Raw genomic sequence first — 7,891 nt, 5'->3', positions numbered from 1 at the left:
ATTAGCCTCAAATTTGCTTACATTAGAAATAATAAACAAAAATTGAGCGATACACTTCATAAGATTTTGCTGGGTAAAATTTTAATGTCTTTATCTTCGGTGGTTTGGTCAATATTTAAACCATTTTTTGTGTAATATTTTATAAAAATAATTAGAGCAATTACAGAAATTGCGGCGGAGGTGTTATAAAAATGGAAAATAAGAATATTTATCCATTGAAATTATCTTACCATCAAATTTATAGCGTAATTTTGTAAAACTGATTTCAATTTTGATAAAGCAGTTGATTTTTTATTAAATTTGAACTTCGAATAACTAGCGTAGTCGGTTTTTTTAGGATTTATTTATTTGCTTTAAAATATCTGACGACCTTTTAATAATCGCAAAATGTAATAACTCCGTAAGCATCTCATAAACATTTGTTATGTTTTTAAAATAACATTAAAACTAAACAATAGAAAATACAATAGAAAACGAAAGATGCATTCCAAAACATATAAAGTACATTAATATCATTCTTGATATTAATGTACTTTACATATTTAGTTGACTAAAAAAAGATATGTAAAATATTATAAAAAGCTTAAAAAATGTACACACAAAACTAATATACAAGTAGTTAGTAATAATAGTTTTAGAAAACTTGTCAATCACCATTGGACGCAAAAATTATTGCTTCATTTTGCGGGAAAACATATTATATTATAATTGTATTTTTATTATTTAAACAGTACAGGTTCCAAATATGAGATACACTGTCGAAAAATAAAATCATTATCATCATTATTCCCTTTCCGTACCCAATGGTGCATAGGGTACTGCATTGGTACATCAATCACAGCGTACCTTGATCATTTTTTGTTACATGAAAATAAGATGATTAGTCTTACGCTTCCAGTACCAGTCCAGGGACTATGAAATATTATGGTGTAAAAACGCCCTTTTAAATAAATACTTCATATTAACCATGTCGGGAATCGAACCCGAGACCTCTCGCATGGTAGGCAAACTCGCTGAACTGAAACTGAAACTGAAACTTACACCACGAGGCCGGTGAAATAATGTAAATATTTTTATTTTTTTTACTTAGTATTATAACAATTTTTTTCAAATAATCTATATATATTTAAATGAAACGTAAGGTTTTGAAACACAAAATTTGACAAAAATCAATGATTTAAACCAAAACATACATAAATCCATAACAAATTCAAATGATTGAGCATTCGACAAAATGTTAATTACATATAATAATATTTACTATTTAATTAGGTTATATTTTACTTGAAAAGCAAGCACGTAAACCATCAAAATACCAATATGTTTTGAACTTTTTATAGAATGGATCATAAACAAGCCTTTTGATTTTAAAAGGGTTAAATCCAGTTCTTGCCTTCAAAAATTTGGAAAGATAGCTGGTCCAAGAAGTATTGAAATTGAAAAATATTTTCAAACGTTGCCTAATATGTAGGTGAAATAATTTGTTGAGAATGTCACCCTCATCGATAATGGTTTTAGCTCTTAACTTTACAAAGAACAACAGATGACAGAATTGAAGGAATACAGATGTTTTAAAATAGGCTGAAGACTGTAAGATAGTGTGTAAAGTGGTAACTTAAACCAGCCAATGACAAGTCATAAACCCTGTAAATGCCTAGATTTGTATATTCCCATCCATAACGTGTTATTTGTTTCCGTTCTAGTATATTAATATGTATAAATCCAAATAGGTTTGATTTCAGTTCAAGTCTACAATTTTTTGATAAAATAAAAATATTGTTGATTTTTGTTTTTTTGAAATACAGGTATTGTATGTAAAAAAAATGTACTGGCACAAATTATTTTTGCACCTTTTTACATGAATAAAAGGATGAACTTTATCAAAATACTTTCTATTTTCAAGAATAAATAAGCTTTCCGTTTTGAGGATGTGCCTCGAAATAACTTTCGGAAATGAGTTATTTGAAATATACAGTCCTTTAATATGCAATGATGTTACCACCCAGTGCAAGAAATCAATGGGGAACATCTTTACTCCGATTTAAAAATCTGTGCAGAATCCAGTGTTTTTCAATATGTTTTAAATCTGTAACATTTAATTTAAATAAGATTAAATTTATGTTCCACGTCAGCATTATATTATGTCGGAGTTGTATGGCAACAAAAAAAATAATTTGGATTTTTCGTATGTGGAATAAGAAATATTATCATAAATATTAGGAAAATATATTTTTATTAATAAATCATGACGAAATATAAAAAAAATAAAAAAATATAATAACTTTTATTATTGTTAATAAAAAAATACAGTCTAAATGCAAAACTATCGCACTAGTGGGGTATAATGGCACAACTAAAAATTAAGATTTGTAAATATTTTGTTTGATTAAGGCGTACACTTCTCACTAAAAATTATTACGCAAACACAATTATTTTTTTTAATTTTCTTGTCCCAAATAGCACTTACAACCATGAGGAATCTTCTTCAAATAAATATAATTTATGCGTCGCATTAAAGTGCGTCCAGGTACGTTAAAACATCTAGAGATCTCGCGAATAGAGCCTTTTTACTACATAATATCTTCTACAGCTTTTTGCAGTGCTTCCACCATCTTGCTCGAAGATGTTTTGTTTTGTACCGTCGAGTCATTCTAAAATAGATAAACTCACGTTAGCATAAACTGTTTCCCTGCGATCGCCATGCGGCCTGTTCTCCGTAAGTTCTGCCAATGGTGAATAAATGGGAGCTTTTGCAACGTTATCAGTGCATAAACTAAGGAATTTTCCGCGATTTATAATTGTGCGACATATTGTCGAACGCGGCGTATTTCCCCAAGTTACTATAACATATCGACTTTTTTTTCTTTTAACAACTTTGTCTAAAAATAATTATTCAGATGATCTGAATTACTAATAACTGTTTCAATACAGAATACTTGAAGGTTTTATCAGAATTTTTCAATAAAAGATTTTTTTTAAATACGATGGAAACAGTATTATTATCTACTTATTAAATTACGCTTATTTTGAATTACTCGAAAACGAGACGTTTTATGCCTATGGGATAAACGAGATTTATTGCGTTACCACGCCATACTACGGTATTTGTACGCAATGTTAGAACCCTATTTAACGGGCATGACGTGTGACGCCAGCTGGTTGTTTTGTACGTAGGTATTAATTTTTAAGTCGGTAAATTGTGAATAAAAACTTGTTTTTTATACATTGATAGTCATATCATTTGAATCGTAAAAATAATATCTTAGTATTTAACATATATTCAGCTTTGTTCCCGATTTATGGAAAAACATAATCAAATATACATATGTGAAAAAACAATTCACTTTTTTTTATTGTTTTATTTTCAATAAAAAAATAGAAGTTTGTGAAGCGCATGTGTATACCTTCTTGAATGACGCCTCAGTTCATTCTAAATCTCTCAAATCAGGTTTTACTTGTTTCAAATGTTAAACAAAATATTGCTAACCGTCTCGCAGTGAACATACCATTGTTAGTTGTCGTCTGTTGCATCGTGTAACCTCGTCTTCTCGTACAATGCTTTCAGCAAAAACTGCACACCGCATCCCTTATCGCATACCGCGTACACATAATGCATAAATGCATTGCTATTCAATGGCACTAGAGTCATTGAAAGGAAATACTCTACTATGATTGATTTGAGAAACGTGAAACATTTTTGCAGGTATTCCTAAATGACATTTTCGCTATGGTTTTATTAAGGAATCATATTTTCATAAGATTTTATTCAATGTAAATAAATTATCCCTTTTGTATTTCGAAATCCTTAAAGATGTACATGTTATAGGTTGATTGAAAATAAATGTAAATTTTTGACAGAATGGTGTGAAGCACGAGTCTTCATACTTTCAATACAACTTTTTTGACAATATTAAATATTGTTTTTTTGTAGTAATAACTTGAGAATATTTTAAATTTATTTTTTTGCCACCTACAATATTATTCTTGAAATTATAAATAAACAATAAATGTAGTTAATTGATAGCCTTCACTGGTCCATTAAAATTAGGCAGATATTGTAGATCTTCAAATGAAACTGCACATCTTTCTAAATAAAATAAAATAAAAATTGCCAGTCCTTAAACAAAAACTGATCCAAAAATAAAATGGATGAAAACCATAATACATGTATTTTTTAAACATATCTTGTATTTTTATTTTATTATGTAAGATGTTTTATATTTGTGTTATGGACTTAGATGAAACTTAATTTGATTTTAGGCATTGTGGGAAACAAACATAAAAATATTAGTTAAATGCCTTTCTTTTCATTTATGATTTTTTTTTCTTCCTTTTGTCTTCTTTAGTAAACAATAATTTTAAACAAATTTCTTTGAAAGGTCAACGTGCTCCAACGTAAAGCATATTATGTAATACATCTCTGTAAACGTGCGCACAAATCGCGTGCATCTAATTAAGGGTAGAACAATTTGACCCTCTACTCTGTACAAGACCAAAACTGGTTCTAAATATCCGTTGCACAGACAAAAAATGCGAATCTGCTAAGTGTCGAGACGTCACATAGTTACTTGAAGATTCTCGTGACGTTTGGTAACAAACAAAAGAGATTCCTTGTTATGAATAAAAGGTTTGTTAACGTTACAAAAAACGGTAACAGTAATCGTGAACAAAGATGCTTTGAACACAAGAAACTGAACGTTCTTTCACCCACAAAACATTGAGAAATATAAAAAGAAGTACTGGGTGACAAAAAAATTGTTTATTGAAGTAAAATGGGCTCAGCAATTAATTTTTTGAGGCAAAAATTATTATAATTTAACCCTTTATTCGACACCTAGAACAAAGAGGTACATAAATGTGCCACCAGAATTATGGTATTTATTCTCTAATATTTCATATGATTAATAAATCTTATGTAACAAGAGTATCATAATAACGTACATTGGTAGATCATTCTTCCTTTCAGCTTTTTCAAATGTCAGTTCATAGTTTTTATCTAAAAAAATATTTTTTATCAGGTATGTAAAACAAAAATCAACTCAAAATATGTGTCCTACAAAGAGGATTTTGCACTATTTCAATGAAACGACAAATCAAAAATCTGTTTAAAAAAAAAAGTAAAAGACGAGAGATTCTTAAATCCACAAATTTTGTAAAAACCAGTAAACGGTTTCATCGCTTTCACGACGTCTTCGAGAAACATTTTGCTAAACGGTCCTTCAAACATAAATAATTCAACAGCAATATTTTGAGTTTGTCCAAATTTTTGTAGACAGGGACTGGATTCAACTCCCTGGGGAGCTGTTAACATTAACATATTACAACAGAGATAAATAACATTTTTAAAAAGGCAATATAGATGTCTAGGCATCTACAGGGCTTATAACCTGTCATTGGTTGGTTTAAGTGGCCATTTTACACGTTTTGTAACATTCACCATTCTGCCCATATTTGAACATCTATATTACTTCAATTCTTTCATCTGTTGATGTTTGTGAAGTTAAAGAGCTAAAACCTTTATTTTTGCGGGTGAGATTCATCTAATTGAATTATTTCACCTACATACTAGGCAACGCCTGAAATTTTTATTTTTTCAATTTCTATACTTCTTCATGGACCAGGTGGATTTATCAACAATATTTTGAGTTTGTCGAAATCTGTAGCAGGGACTGGATTCAACTTAAACCAGCCAATGACAAGTCATAAGCCCTGTAGATGCCTAGACATTTTTATTACCTTCTTTAAAATTTTCTTCATCTCAGTTGTAATATTTTAATGAATAATTCTTTTTTTTTTTTAATTCTTTATCTTTGCTATTTTTTATATACATTTAATTTTATAGTAAAGATACTAATCTCGGAGATGTCACAAAAGTGATAAAACCGGTTACTTCTAATTCCGAAATCTGTGTATTTAAGCATTTATGTTTTTTTTATTTTTTTAGTAAATTAAAATTAACTTCCATTGAGAATTTTCAAACTCAAACTTGAATGCATGTAATTTAGGGCATTGGAAGCAAAACTAGCAAACTCTCGTTTTGGTGTTTTCGAAAAAAATAACAAAAACTGCTTCACTGATGCTATAGAGAGTCCTTATGTTAGAAATGTTATTTTCACTGAACTTAAACTTTAAGATACAAACAAATTAACTTCAATAGAAAAACTAATTGAAAAAACTTTATTAATATTTGCACGGCCATTTTGAAAATTTAAATCTCAAGCCCGTCATTGGTCGAATAAAATAGCTGATGGGCATTGCTATGTTTGCTTAACACTATTTTCAAACCATCAGAAAAATGATTTTAAACTACAGTTGCAACTCAACACACGATTTTTATAAAAATAAAGTTGATAAACTACAGAATGACATCATAATTTTAAACGTTCTTAAATGCACTGTTTAAAACAAATTATTAATGTCGTAATGAAACTTTATTTTTCTTCCAATTTTTCCTGTTTTTGATGTGTATTATTATTTATTATTATCTTTTTCTGAAAATAATGTATCAAATATTTTTGTGTACCAGATATGTTATTATCTTATATATACTTGCTGTGAACTAATTTTTACTCTTTGTTTTTAACAATAATTTTTTAATACCATTTTTGTATTCGTATAAGTATATGTAATATATATATATTTGTTTAAATTCTTTACAAGTTTTTTACAATTCGCTTTTTAATTAAATTACTTTTCTTATATCCTTATTATTTTTTTTCTTTTTTACTATGTAAAGTTTCACTTTTTATTTTGCATGGCAGTGTGCTTTTTATTGTTTCTACATGTATACAAAAAAGCGTTGTTTATTTCTGAAATTATTACTTACTATATTTGTACTTACCTGTTTATTTTCTGTAAATGCCCCTTGGGCGTATTGTAAAATTAAAAAATAAAAAAACAAAAAAAATATATATTTTTGGAGATCTTTGCTTCCAATGACCTCCATTTGACAATTGTGAGTAGGTACCGCATTTACGTAGGATCGAGAGCAAAAGACTACGATCTTTTATTTTACTTTACTTATTGTAGCACCAATACCGTATCTCTGTTATAAAAAAGTTACATGTGGTTAAATTTATAATTTCTTTTGATATTTTAAAAATAATGAGTATGGAATATTTAAGTCCATACCAAACAAACACAAACGGATTTGACACAAAATGATTTGTGAATAATTTTTTTGCAACAATTCACGGACCAACTTTGAAACGCACTCTCCTATACCCAGGATACATAGTTATGGAAATGAATTAGAACAAATATTCGATATCTTCATTACAAATTCTGTTCATGAATCAAAACGAATTCTCACTCGTTATTTTTTAGAAAAATAATGGATTTATTTTAAAATATATTATTAAATTTAACTTTGTTTCCTGGAATACGTGATTTTTTATTTCTTTATTTAACATGTTAGACATAATTTTAAATTGTACATGGGTAGATTTATTGCCAAATGGCAACTTCTTCCAACCAACTGATGATGATGATTTCACTTAATATAGGTATTATTCAGTAATTTAACTTTCTTTTTTTTTTTGTTTTATTGCTCAAAAAACTTTTTTTTTTTTTTTATGTACTAATGTTGTATTAATTATTTTATTATTATTATCTAGTTATTCTCAGCTTTACTGTGTTATATTTATATTTAGTACATAAGATTTTCTCATGGTTATTGCTATCTTTATCTAGAAATGTTATGTTTCTTTATAACTTTTTGTATTATATGTTTACTAAATTGTTTAGTTTTGATTATTCTATTATTTCATACTATGTACTACATGATTATTGTGCACTGCTGTGATTATTTCTTTAAATTATTATTTTTTTGTAAAAGATTCTTTGAACCGTTGGTTTATAAATAAACAAATAAATAAATAACTTACAAAAT

The sequence above is a fragment of the Micrasema longulum genome, unplaced genomic scaffold, assembly GCF_059751315.1.
Source record: "Micrasema longulum isolate JH-2025_06_02 unplaced genomic scaffold, ASM5975131v1 h1tg002705l, whole genome shotgun sequence".
NCBI lineage: Eukaryota > Metazoa > Arthropoda > Insecta > Trichoptera > Brachycentridae > Micrasema > Micrasema longulum.
Note: the sequence above shows the minus strand (reverse complement) of the source record.